Raw genomic sequence first — 14,692 nt, 5'->3', positions numbered from 1 at the left:
GAGGAGGAGGACATGAGAAGGAAACAGGAGATGGAAGAAAGGAATGTGATTAGATAAAATAAAGGGAGCTCATGTCATTGAGCAACTTCCATCAACTGAATAGTGTGAACAGCCTAAATCCTGAAGAAAGGTGAGAAACTCTCTGGAGAACACTCCACATCTGTCCAGAGACTGGTGAAGAGTCTATCCGAAGAAAAGTGTTCTCTAATTTAGACTATAAGCTCCATGATGGCAGGGACTTGTTTCTGTCTCAGGTAGAAACAACAGCAAACAATTAAAAAGTAGGAAGTACACTGGGTTTGTATCCCAGCTTCAATCCTTATTAGCAGTGTGCTCCTGGGCAAGTTATTAATCTCTCTAAATCTTACTTTGCTTATCTTCATATAGAGATTATAAAAGCACCTAGCTACAAGGTTGAGAATTATATAAGATAATCCACATAAAGCATTTAGCAAAATGCCTAATAGGCAGTAAGAGTTCAATACTTGTTAGCTATAGTTACTATTATTATTCTGGATACATTCCCAACTCCTAGCATAGTGCTTGCCATGTAGTGAGTGCTAAATGAATATCTATTGTATGAATGAACCAATGAAGTACTGAATAATCTAGCCGTGCTTTTTCTTTCCCATGTAATTATTTTTATTATTTTTAACATAAACATTGGCTCATCAAATGTCTGTTGGTTTTACACGTCAAAATGGTGGTCTGTGGAAAATCATGAGTGCAGACTCCTGGTTGATGGAAGGAAGAATGGAACTCTTTCTCAGTAGGCTCCTCTAGACTTAATCATAGTTTTTCCAGAATGATCAGTCCAATGGTCACAGTCACAGACAGGAAATAGTTAGGACATATCTTGAGTTCTCAACATCAGAGTGCAATCCCTCTTGAGATGGAATCCTTCACATCCCAAATGGTCCACCTATACACTGGATAGAATGCCTATTATGAGTATAAACACAGAGTATCCCTTGCGTTCAAAGAGGTTGGACTCAGACTAAGTATTTCATCTTCTCTCTCTGATGTTTGATAAAAGGAGAATAAAAGCTTCTGGGACTGGCTAGATTTCTGGGTTGCTATGACTCAGCCTCTAGAACATCTACCCTCAGCCAGGACAAAGTGACAAGAGATATAGGATGTAGCGAGCTGAGCCCTTGGGTGTCCAGGAGGCAGACAGCAAGGCCAAAGATATCGAGTCAAGGTCATCTTCAGCAGGGAGAATGGAAGAGCTGCTTCTCCACTCTATCATGCTGAATTACTATTTTCCAAATGGATTACCAGCTTAACATTGCTTTAAATTACTGGATAGGTCAACAGTGTTTCTTGGAAAAGGAAGGCATGGGGAGATGTGCCTCAGAGTCAAAAAGTAGGCATTCTTCTGACATCAGTCATCATCCAGCAGAGCACAGAGATAAAGAGGAGCCTGGAAACCTGAAACTCCTCCTGTTCTGTTTCCAGTCAGGTCTACCCACAAACTCAAAGTCGCAAACAAGCTATCCTTCTGGGGAAAAAAAAAAATCCCTCCTTAATAACTTCAGAATGAGTGGGTAGAACATAAAGACGGCCTGAAGTCACACTGATGATGGCAACAATAGCAGCAGCAGTCACTGCCTGTCCTTCTGATAAGGAGCAAGACCCACCAAAGTGACAGACCAAATTAAACAGCATCTTTTCTACTTCCTAACTCCCCCTCTGCAATTCTCAATTCATTAGACTACCCTATTCTCATCCCCTCCTTCCCTTCAAATACGTCTGGGGCAATCAGGAAGCTATAGCATTTCTGTATGTGATGTTCAGGTATGAGCTGTGTCCCCAACGAGGGCCATTTTATCCCCACGCCCATGCCTTGCTCACATGTTCCTGTCACACAGGTTTCTGAGCTACAGCAGTTAATGCTGGGATTGGATGACAACCATCAAATACTGTTTGCAGAAGAAAAACAAAAAGTGGACTTAGCAGATGGCCTGAGAAGACAGTTCTTTCTGTCGCTGATTAACAACTCTGTCTTGCTTCCTGTTTCTTTCTTCTCATCATTAGCGGATACTCAGGAACACTTGGGGCTTCTAACCCAAAAGCTTTCATTAACTCTTCTAAGATAACTGAGTGTACCAATTTAGAAAGAAATACCAGACACACCAATTTCTTCCAATTACATTCCATGCAACTCTGCCACCGAACAGAAGGACTTGATTAAAAAGCAAAACATAGCAAAATAGGAACGCCTTTCAATTTAGGACATAAAATTCAAATCAATGAAAAAAAAACTCATGAATTTAAGTACTTAAAATTACAACTCCGAATGGCAAAAAGTAAGACCACACAAAGCAAAAGGACAGATGATAAAATAAAGGGCTGATTTCTTTAACATCCAGGAAGGTCTTACAAAGGAATAAGAAACTGATCCAATAGAAAAATGGACAGGAAAACAATGTATACAAATGACCAATAAATCACATGAAAAGATTCTTGATCTCACTGACAGTAAGATAAATTCAAGTTAAAGTATGTATCATCTTTGTTAAAATTAGGAAGAATAACTCGTGTTAATGAAAGAATGAAGAAAAAAGCACTCTCTATCACTTGATGAGGGGATAAATTGGGACACTCTTTTTATATGAGCAATTCAGGAATATCTATCAAAATTTTAAAATTTAAGACCAAGTTAGATTGATTTGTACGGATATAAAGATTTCCAAAATCACCCCAAAAAGCAGCTTGAAACAAAAGAGCTCTTATAGTATGTCTATTTGTGTAAAATTTTTAGAAGAGGAGGTAAATATGCAATTATAGGTACATAATTGGTATACAAATGCACAGACCATTTCTGAAAGGATGTATAAGAAACTATTAATAGTAGTTAACGCTAAGGAGCAGAACTCAGGGGCTGGCAGGGGAGAAGAGGAATTGTCTTTTTATTTTATACTCTTCTGTACAATTTTAACTTCTTATGGAATGAGGTGTTTTGTTTGTTTTTGTTTTACAATAAATATTTAAAAGAGTTAATACCAAAGGACCAGATATTAGCTGAAAAACCAATCCAAACATAAGGCCACAGAAAGCAACTTTTGAGTGCATGAAAGAGTTGGACAATGGTAGCCTAGAAGGTAAGGCAGATGAGAAGACAATAAGTTTTAAAAAGCTGAATATGTTTCAACATGAGAGACCGAATATACAAAGGGACAATGGTGAGACCATATATAAAAACAGACCTCTAACTCGCAACCTGCAGCAACCAGCTCAGGAAGCCAAACTCCAACCTCTGTAGCAATTGGCCCAAATCAGCCAGGTTTTGATCCATAATTGCCAGCTTCTCTAATTTTTGTCCCTGCTTCCAACTTAGGACCAACCAGGGAAAGCCAAATCTGCTCCATAAGCAATCACATAGGATGTCGCGGTTCTAGTTAGCCTGCCTCCGGCGTCCCCATGCTGAGAACTTCCAATCAGGGCATATCTGAGGCTTTTCTTTTTTTCCACTACAAAGCTTTTATACTCCCTTGCTTGCTTTTGAGTCTCTGCCAAGTGCAAGGGATAGTGGCTGAGTCCCTTGCTATAGAAAGCTTGGAATAAATGGCCTTTGCTTGTTCTCATTTGGATAATTTTTGTTTATTTCTACAAAGATTAAAGTTTGAGTACGTACTTTCAATGCAATATTTCCAAAATTAGCTTTATAAGCTACTACAGAAATTATACATTGATTTCTTTATTTGCTCAGGTTTTCTGTGAACTAAGTATGGGTTGCATAAGCCATCAATCTGTGTAGTTCCTGACCCAAAAAACAGGAAAAGAGAGCTGGGACCTGAACAATTAAGGTGAATGAACTGTATAGGTAATTTTCTCCCCTGCTGCTCTTTGAAATCTTGTTTGTAGGTACAACTCCTTAATTCACATCTTTAGCACTGAGACCTGCCATGAATTTTAGTTCTACATTTCCATTCACAACCACCTATCACCAGAAGATTCCACCAGGGCTTCAAATTGGGCATACCTAAAAGTAAAATCATTTTCACACTTCAGTGCCACCCAACCACCCGCCTCCTCCATCATAAACCACCTGTTCTTCCCCCCGATTTCTTGAAAAGTTTTCATTTTCATTCTTCCTGTACCTCTCCCTTGTTTTGCATTCCCAATGCCTCTTTCCTTTTCAAACTCCATCATCTTGTTCTGAAAGAAAGCAAAAGCCTCCTTCCTCGGCTGCTTGTGTGGAGTCTCTCTCTGTTTCCATTCTCCTGATGTCAGGTTAAAGTAACACCTACCCATGTCACCCCACTGGTCAAAAAGTTTTAATGACCCCCTGTGGTTGTTCATAACAATCCTCCTTTTCCACTTGTATCTCCCACCACACTTCCTTACACAGACAAAGAAACCTGAACCCGATAAACATAGATCAATGATTAGAAAGCTGATGATGAATGGCACTTCATCCTACAAATACGAGATTTATCAGAAACCATCTCAGCTGAAGACCTCTACAGCGTGGAATAGCTTTCTTGGTTTCAAACCCAACTATGAAGATCTGGTCTATGAGTCATTTAGGTGGCTATTAATAACAGTGGCTATTATCATTTAGTTAAGGATACGAACCGATAAGGCCCACAGATACAGAAGGAATTGAGGATCCTTATATTTAAAAGGAATGTAATCTGCTTGCACATTCAGAATTTTTTAAGTCACGGAGCTCCCCAAATCTCCAAACTCTACCTTCTCTGATATCCTAGCCTCTACTATATTATTTATCATTTTCTACTCAAATTAAAGACATCTATTTACTACCAGATCATGAGTTTTCAGAGGGTTGGGTCAGTGTCTTACTCATTTTTATATTCTCACGCTGCCCAAAGGAAGAATTTAATAAAACACTGAAGTGAGTTGGGATCCATTTTCATTTCATCATAAAACAGCTATCATTTACTTGGCATTTATTACATGCTAGGTATTTATTAAGTGATTAATTCATCTAACAGGGTGGTAAACTGAAGTCTGATTAGGTCCCTGGTTAAACGGATATAGAATTCCAAAGTGAGGGGTCAAGTTTCCATATGAAGCTTGACACATGTTCTGTGAGTCTAACATGTTCTTGCCCACTCAGAGGGTAAAAAGCATCAAGAGGTACCTATCTTGTTACCTCCCCAAGAAGAAAAGAGAGTTATTACATGATTCCTGGAGCTGAGGGGCAGAAGGTCCTAGAACAAGAACCAGGTTGACCCATCACTTTATGGTAGAGTTGGGTGATGTTTCGAAGTTGGGGTGAGCCTGCACTCCCAGAGTTTGTCAGACAAGGGGTCGGAAACTATTTTGTATGGGTCGGATATGGCCATCCAGGGGAATGAGATCCCCCGTGGAGAGTACCTCGGGTTCTGTCTCACTGTCCTGTAGGATTCCTTGGTAGCACAGAAGGACTAGAAACTGAAGGGTAGATGCTTAGATTTGGGGAATATATATCTGGAATATATCCACTACCAGAGGAAGTCGAGCCACCCACTACACTCCCTTTCCCTTCCCTTTGAGCCTGAAACAAAGAGGAGGGGAGAGTAGTTGAATATTAAATGACATTCTCTTAGACCAGACATTTAAATTATTGTATTTAATTTTTCCTTGTAAATTAATTGAGTCCACGACTTAAAGGAATGGTAAGACAATCTATATCCTAAGACTAAGCACAAAATTATGGGACTGGCTGATGTTTTCATTCAGGGACTAGAGGAGGGCAATCACCACACAGAACAGAGATTAAAGGAATGGTGGAGGCAAAAAGTAAAATTGCATTTTATTCTGGATACTTATATATCACCTTACACAATCCTCACTACCACACTGAAAGGTAGAAATTACGACCCTTATACAGATGGGCAAATTGAGGCATAAAGAGTTTATGTAACATGCTCACTGTCATAGCTACTAAATGACAGAGGCAAGATTTGAACGCAAGTGTTTGGGCTTCCAGAGCCTTTGTGGTCAAACATGGCACCACACGCTTTACAGCTAAACTATAGTAATTTTTTTTTCTCCTTTTCACCTGACTCCACTAAGATGAGGAACAAGGACCACGAGGGATTTTACATTGGGGATTTCTTGAATGCTGAAAAGAAATACTGGCAGAACAGAGGGAGGGAGGGAGAAAGGCCGAAGTACGCTTCTAAGCCAGCTCTAAAATTATACATTTGCCTTACATTTGTGAACATAGATATCTGTGGGGAAGTCCATGGATATGCTCTCATTTAATTATCTCTAAACAGCTTCTTCAGATACACAAGATGGGCATCATTAGTCCTGCTTTAGTACAGCAGAGAAACTGGTTGAATGGAGACTGCTCACAATCACACAGCTGGTTAGCAGAAGGACAGAACCTGGATCCCAGATGTCCCATAGAACAGGTCCCAATCATTCAATACTCATTAGTTTATATGTCTCTTTCACCGGCCACTTTTTGATATGGAGAGTCTGTAAACACAAGTGTTGAATTTCAAATGTCAAGCCCTCTGTTGACTGCTTTTTACAAAGTTTGGGAGACTCAATAAAGAGAGGGAGAACTTCCTTTTTCTGTAAGAATCTCTTAAAGGCCACTCGGATACAAAACTTTTATCAAAATGACGTGAAATCCATTTGTCCCAGATCTCAGTCAGTTCAGGCACTGTTTTCCTCTTTTGAAATCTATTTCACAAAATAAATCTTTAAGCAAACTTTCAATTTCAGGGAAAAAACAACTCTTGTGAACACATTGCCTCCTTCCTACAGGATCTAATGCCCATAGATCTCCAGGGCAGATTTAAAAGTTCTTCCTACCCATGAACCTCCTGGAAAAATAAAAAGCAAGCAAAAACCACTTTTTTGAGGACCCAGTATTGGGTCCCTCTGTGAACACTAAACACAGAAAAAAGATAAGACTATGTCTTTGCTAACATCTGTATTTATTATTCAACATGCTGCAACTTTATAGGGTGACTGAGTGGGAACCCACCCTTCTCAGTTTCTTTCTGCTTCTTTATTAGTATTTCCCAGCAAGAGTCTATGACATTTACAACAGTGAGAGCTTTGCAAACTGTAAACACATAACCTACATAAATCTAGGCTCCCAAAGACTTACCAGGGTCCAGAGGCAACTTGAAAGCTGCTTCTAGAATGCACTAATTTATGCTGAATTCAGCTGCATTTCTGAGTAGGAAGAGTGATTGTTACCATTTTTAAAAACTCATCCTGCTTAACTCTATCCATTGACTTGGTGGGAAAAGCACCAGATTGAGACTGAAAACCAAGGCCCAGAAACTGGATTCAAACCCCAGCTTCTGAGGAATGAATTCCAGGAACTTAGCAAATCACTCACACTTCCATGCCCTGGTTGCCCTAGGACTATGATCAATAATATCCACCTCATTAGTCTCATAGTTACGAGGATAAAGTGAAATAAATATATGTGAAATGTGCTTCAGAAACTGTCAATGATCATTCAGAGATCATGCTCTGTTATGGGTTTCAGTATTTAGTTGTTTTCCTAAAAAATCATTCTTTTTCCAGAGCCTCATATTTCTTTTTTCTTGAGCATAATCAACTAGGAAATGATTCTCACATCACCTCTACAGTAATCATGCCAAAATATATTTACCTGAATCTACTCAAAACAAAAAGGTCTGACCAATCCAGAACTTGAGACATCTCACAGGGTGACTGATCAGGACTCTTCAAAGGATTATTGAAGGGAAAAAAACAAAAAACACAAAGAAACGAACAAAAACAGGCTGCAGAACTATTCTAGATTAAAGGAAAACAGATGTGACTACTAAAGGCAGTGTGAGAAACTGACTTCTGGGTTTAAAAACTGCTAGAAAAGAGCATTATTTGAACAATCAAAGAAAAATTTGAATACAGACTGTATGTTAGATATTATTGTATCAAATTTAAATTTCTTGGGACTTATCATGATCTGAGTAGGAAGGAGATAGTCCTTATTCTTAGTAGGTACACTCTAAAGTATTTTGGGGTAAAGTATTACAACAACTGCAACTTTCAAATTATCCAGCAAAAACAAGACTATATTTATATGTGGAAAGAGAGAGACAAAAGTGGCAAAAGATTAACATTTGGTAAATGCAAAGTGATGGATATAAAAATGTTCATTGTACCAATTTTTCAACTTGTCTGAAAGTTTCACATTTTTTTAATGAAAATTTGGAGGAGGGGAGATTCTATGTCTTAAAAATAAGCAAACAAAAAAGAACTTTATGGAGACAACAGATCCCTTCCTGGTAAAGCAGGAGTCATAGGAATCCTAATCAGAGTATTGCTTAGTTCCTCATTGTGACACAAAATGAACACATGTACAGGGTGAACCTGGTATTAATTGGGCAACGTGGAGATCACGGCTTGGCCATTTATTAATTATGTAACCTCTCTAGTCCACTGTTTTCTCAATTGAACATGGGTAATAATAGTTCTTACTGCAAAGGGGTTTCATGAAGATTAATTGAGATAACACATAAAAAAAATTTATAAAATCTTCTGTTGCATGATAAACTCTCCAAGAGGTACTATTACTGTCACTTCTACTACTACCTTTGTTGTTATCATCAACATCATCATCTTACACCTTGTCTTCTGTCTGCTAGGACAATGTAGTGCTAGGGAGAGCTACCCTCCCCTTAATGTGATAAATGGGATATTCTGATGGTGGCTAACATTTCTTAGGTATCTGCTATGTGCAAGGCACTAGACTAAATGCTTTACTTTAAAGATGGAGAGGAATTTTGCCCCAGGATGGATCATATCCAGAGTCTCCCCATATCTGCTTTAGAAGATTTAGACGATGAGATTTGGGACTTTTGAGCTGATGAGATTTAGATGAGATTTTGGATTTGGATTTTGAGTTGAGGTTACAAAGGGTTGAAACTTTTCGAGGTGTTGGGATGTGATGATTATATTTTGCATGGGGGATAGATATGAATCTTTGAGGGCCAGAGGGTAGATTGTAGTAGCCTGAAAATACCTCCCAAAATATCTATCTAGGTGCTAACCCATAGAACCCATGAATGTTACCTTTCATGGAAAAAAAGACTTTGCATATACGTAACAAAGTTAGAGATCTTGAGATGGAGAGATTATCCTGGGTTATCCGAGTGAGCCCAAAATGTAATTACAAATGTCTTTATAAGAAGGAAGCAGAGCGATAATAGACACAGAAGAGAAGAAGGTGATACGACTACTGAAGTAGAGTTTGGAGTGATGTCGCCACAAGTCAAGAAATGCTGGCATCCTCCAGAAGCTGGAAGCAGCAAGGAATGGATTCTCCCTTACAGCCGCTAGAGGAAATGTGACCCTGCTGAAAAACTGATTTTGGTCCAGTGAACCTGACTCAAACTTTTGGCCTCTAGAACTATAAAAGAGAATAGATGTGTTGTTTTAAGCCACAAAGTTTGTGGTAATTTGTTACAGCAGTCACGGGAAACTAATACAGTAGAGTAAGTATGGAATAGAATGTGAAATCAGTTCTATCTGACTTCCCATTACACTGGGTTAAAGGTTTTTGCTGCAACTAAGTACTGGGCTCAGCTCTGAGTTTCCTGGCAGACAAAGGAAGAAGATAGAAATGTCAAATTGCAAAATGGTTATTATCTCACATAGTGAAAGATGATTAGTTATTAGTATAGATAAACATTTTCAAATTTCAGAATTTTTAAAAGATCCTATGAAAAGACTACCATACAGCATAATGGATAATATCTTTAAAATTTCACTAATGATGTGTATATATTCTTCTTTAGCCTTAAGCATGAAGTGAAATCATTGATCCTTGAAAGACTTTCTAAGCTATAGAAAGGTAAATTATCATCTAGAGATGGTGTTTACTAGAGACGCATGATAAAGCAGGGATAGGATAGAAAATGTGATAGAACGGGATGGTTAGCATGGCCGCTATAGTGAGGGGGTCTATAAAATTTATTGTACAAACTAAGTCACTTTTGACAGTGAAATGTGGTGCTGGTAACAACTGTACCGGGACAACAGGCTTAAATAGGAACTTTCCCAGACAAAATGAGACACATGGTCATCCCACTTATACACAACATCCTTAAGAGTTAGGAGAGAGCCTAGACAAATTTACAAGAGACCATTTTAAAAAAATATGTCAATCCTTGACTGAGACTAAAACAGACCTTTGTTCAGGGCCTATAGTCTTCCTAGACATCAACATAAATTATCTTCTCTGGACTATTAACTTTTAACTTTACAAATAATATTATAAAACAGATATAATTTTTTATAAATTAAAAAGGCTATCCAGAATTTAAACATCTAACAAATCAAATATTTTATTCTTCCAGGCCTTACAAAATGAGATGTGTGCACACATTATTTTATAATTGTCATTTTGACATAGGGTAACGATTTTGTTTTTTTCAAGGTTCTAAATTATCACAACCTTTATCATTTTAATACCTGCATAATGTCCCAGTGAATGGATATATATACTAGATCTATTTAAACACTATTCTTTCGTTAGATATTTTGGTTTTCTCTCATTTTTGCTAATAACTTACCATAAATAATATGGAAGTGAAATGAATATTTTGAGTCAATACATTTTCCCTTTGGATTATTTCCTTAAGATAAACTCCTAGAGGTAGAATTGTTTGAAGTCAAAGGATTCTCAACTTCTTATCTGAATTCTGTTCATGGTCTACATTATTGAAAGGGCCATTGCATAATGGGAAATGTCTTTAAAATGACAAACGTTGGTTACATCTGTCCAGTTTGTATTGAATCTGTGTCCATAGTGTCAAAAACAAACTATGTAGAGTTGTTCCACCGGGAAGGTAACAGCTGAGGAGGCTGAGTTGCCCTCTTCTGGTTTTAGTTATTGTGGATCTTGGTCATAACAGCATCTGATGGGATCACTGGCTCTGTCTATTTGCTCCCTGGTTAGAGCAGAGCAGACCAGAGAAGAAGGATACTATTTTTGGTCAAAATTTTGTGTTTTAAAAAACCTTTATAGTCAAGTCTCCATATGTGCACGTTCTGCACCTGCTAATTCAACCAACTGCAAATCAAAAGGCCTATGATGGTTGCATCTGTACTGAACATGTACAGACTTGTTTTTCTTGTCATTATTCCCTAAACAATATAGTATAACTATTTACATAGCATTTACATTGTATTAGGTATTATAAGTAATCTAGAAATGATTTAAAGCGTATGGGAGGATGTGAATATGTTACATGCAAATACTATGCCATTTTACGTAAGGGACTTGAGCATCCTCAGATTTTGGTATCTGCAGGGCACTTGGAACCAATTCCACCCCCCCCCCCCAACATATTGCGGGATGACTGTATTTATAGTTCCTATAACACTGTTTTGGTAATAGTCTACTATTTTTCCTAAGAGGAGTCCCCAGGGAAAAATGATGCCCTGCATGTTTTTTGTTTTCTATTAAAAACATAAATGTGCAAAGTATACAACTGTTTCATCATTAAGGCACTGTTGTAGCAAAAAAAAAAGAACTAAAAAAAAAGCTAGAATGATGCTAAAAATCCATCACAAAAAGATTGATTAAATAAATATGATACATCAATACAAAATGATGAAGGAAATCCTGATTTAAAAAAAGATGTCAAATACATATTAGGTGAAAAATGTACATGTATGATCTCATCTGTGTCAAACAAAGCAGAAAGATCTACATACACACACACGTATAATTAAAAAGTTATGGAAGAACAATAAAAAATTGATAACAGTCTTATCTCTAGCGGATGGTTCTGGAGCTGATGATATGAAGGAAAATTTTTACTCTTTATCTTATACTTTTTTCTATCATTGCAATTTTTTTGCCATGAGCATGATCATAATAATAATTAGGTAATAAACAAAGATATTGGCCAGTAAGCATTGACTGATAATCTATTTTCTGTTAGGAGCTACAGGGATTACAAAAGTACATGCGACTCGGTGTCTCTTCTAACCAGCTGAGCCACCCCGGGCAGTCATTTAAACTTTCTGAATCTCAGCAAAGTGTACAGGAAGCACATAGGCGTGAAGTTAGATAAAACCAGGTTCAACTCTCAGTTCTGGTACCAGCTAGGGGATCTAGGGCAAGTGAATTAACTGCTCTGAGTCTCATTGCCTAAACTATAACTGAGAATAACACTAATTTCCTGGTTTTCTGACATGGTTCTGATAGTGCCCATCTCATAGCAGATGCTTGACAAATGCTATTGATTCTAAACCTACCTTCAAAGGGATTAGAATCAAGTTCAGATTTTCCAAGGGTTCTGTGTAATACTAGCTGTCTGAGAGTTCCACCAAATGAATATTTTGCAGTCACATAAATCTGACAAACACATTCCTTGAGAGTCAGAATGGGCATCAGTCTGTTCAAGGTTCTGAGAAGTTACAGCAAAGTAACCTAACTCAGAATTACCCAAACATACTTGGTCCCCCTGCCGAATACCTCCTCATACCCCATTATTTTTACAGCAAAACCACCCATAGAATAAGATATTTGCTAAATTCAGATATGATAAAACAACATTTAATGCTACTACTACACTCTTACTTTACCCAAATATTTGGAGGGGTATAAAGCGACAAGTTTTGCACATGAGAATTCTATTTGCACTTGATCCCTCTCAGGCTGTATATTATCACAGAGAAACACTCAACACCAACTAATGTCTACTGCAGGCAGAGATAAAAAAAATTAATAATCCATAGCTATTGCTAGGGTCATTTTATTTAAAGAAAAAATGCCCCTTGATTAAAACTATTCATGCCTATAAGTAAGTTAAAATGAATGGGTTATTATTATCTTTGAATTTTATCCTCTCCTATTTCCTTGTCCTCAGACACCACTTTCATTTTTGAAAAGATCATTTAATAACATGATCCTTGAAGGCCTTGAAAACCTTCTAGAGTTTAAAAGAAAGGGCTTTGGAGTTAGACATCCCTAAGGTTTTCTAACTTTGTAATTCAACCACTTACTAGTTACTAATTAGCACAAACAATTTACTATTTATTGGTTTTATGATTTTTAGGGCATGTTACCTAACACTGGACCTCAATTTTTTCATCTATAAAATGGGCACGATAATACTTATTTCACGTGGTACGGTAGCTTGCTTTATAAAGTGGCTTCCATTATTCCCTATCTTGTATTATCCATGCTCTTTTGCAGTGGAACCTTGAGTTTCCTCCCATCAAGAGGTAGAGGCTATCTCCCCACTCCTCAAATCTAGGTTGGCCTTGGTGTTTGCTTTGACCATGGACGAGGTGGAAGTGACACTTGCCAGTTCCAAGCCTAGGCCTCTACAAGAGGCCATACATGTTCTTGCTTTTGGTCTTGGAGTCGTGCCCAGCCACCATGTGAACAATCCCTGGCTAGCCTGCTGGATGATGAATGACCATATAAAGGAAAGATGAGTTGTCCCAGCTGAGGTTCTCCAGCCTAGAGTCAGCCTCACTCCCAACATGTGAGAAAGCACAGTCTAGATCATCAGAGCCAACTATGTGACCTGCAACTGACCACAGACTCATGAGTGAGCCCAGCCAAGACCAGAAAAACCACCCACCTACTCGTGACTGTGTCAGTGATAATAAATGCCACTAAGTTTGTGGATACTTGTTACACAGCAAAAGCTAACTGATACACATGACTATTTTAACAATAAAAAAGTTAATATATTTATGTTTCTTATCACAAGGTCTGGATGATATTTGTTTAACACATACACACTAACACCAAATAGAAGAGTATGCTTCTTAATAAAAGTATAGTAGAGACCTCATTCAAGAATGTCGTAATTGCTCAGTGCTGAAGGACATCAACAATTACATTATCATTAGAAACCATATTACTTAATTCTATTTGCTGACCATGATAGCCAGTAATGTTCCAAATTGTTAGAGTAACCTCCAAGTAGTCCAGAAAAACTGATACACAGATGAAAGGTGTCCATCTAATTCCAAGGTCAAATCTGAACAATACATTTAAATATTGTTTGCTCCCACATCCCTAGTGCCCAGCACAGTGCCCACCATGAAGTCAGTGCTCTATCAGTGTAGCCGAGTGGTTAGGAGCAAGGGCTCAGGAGTCAGACTGAGTCTGAATCCCAGTTCCTTCAATAATTTTGCCTTGCCTCAGTTTCCCCATCTGTAAATGAGGATAACAGCAGTACTTACTTCTTCTATCTGTATTTAGGATTATGTAAGATTACTTAGGTAAAGTACTTAGAATAGTACCTGGCACACAGTCAGTGCACAATAAGTGCTAGGTATTTGTCTTTGTTGAGTGATTTTTGTTTTAAATGTACTCCTGGAAACAGAGCCTATGTGTTAGTTCTGGGCATATGTGTGTAGCCATCCTAGTGCTTGCTGGTTCTCTAGGACTTTCAGAAGCTATCCTGCAAACACAAAGACAAACATCAAAGAGATAACTACAAAGAAAGCAAAGTTTCTAGAGATTCAGTGAAGAATTTAAACATCATATCTTAGCAATCGTGATGAAACAGAACTGAAAGAAATAACATTTTATTAATTCAGGAGCTATCATCAATGTGTAGATACTCTACAGTTCTCACCTGTTGTTCTGTCTGCAAAAGGTTCCCATCAAATGGACCCCACTCTCCATTGCACAGTCCTGAAGGGTAGAACCCCAGGGACTGCTTTCCTCAATTTCATTTTGACCATTCACTCACTACGAAGCCTT

At 37.9% G+C, this 14,692-nt stretch overlaps 1 protein-coding gene across 2 annotated transcripts in view; it reads right to left on the bottom strand.

Moving 5' to 3' along the window:
• LRRC3B (leucine rich repeat containing 3B) overlaps nucleotides 1-14,692 on the bottom strand; it is an 83,479-nt gene that overhangs the window by 3,040 nt on the left and 65,747 nt on the right. The gene's annotated exons all lie outside the window — the stretch shown is intronic.

Source organism: Ceratotherium simum, chromosome 5 (genome assembly GCF_057802395.1).
Source record: "Ceratotherium simum simum isolate JZ-2026a chromosome 5, ASM5780239v1, whole genome shotgun sequence".
NCBI classification, from domain to species: domain Eukaryota; kingdom Metazoa; phylum Chordata; class Mammalia; order Perissodactyla; family Rhinocerotidae; genus Ceratotherium; species Ceratotherium simum.
This window is presented reverse-complemented; position numbering and strand designations above follow the sequence as displayed.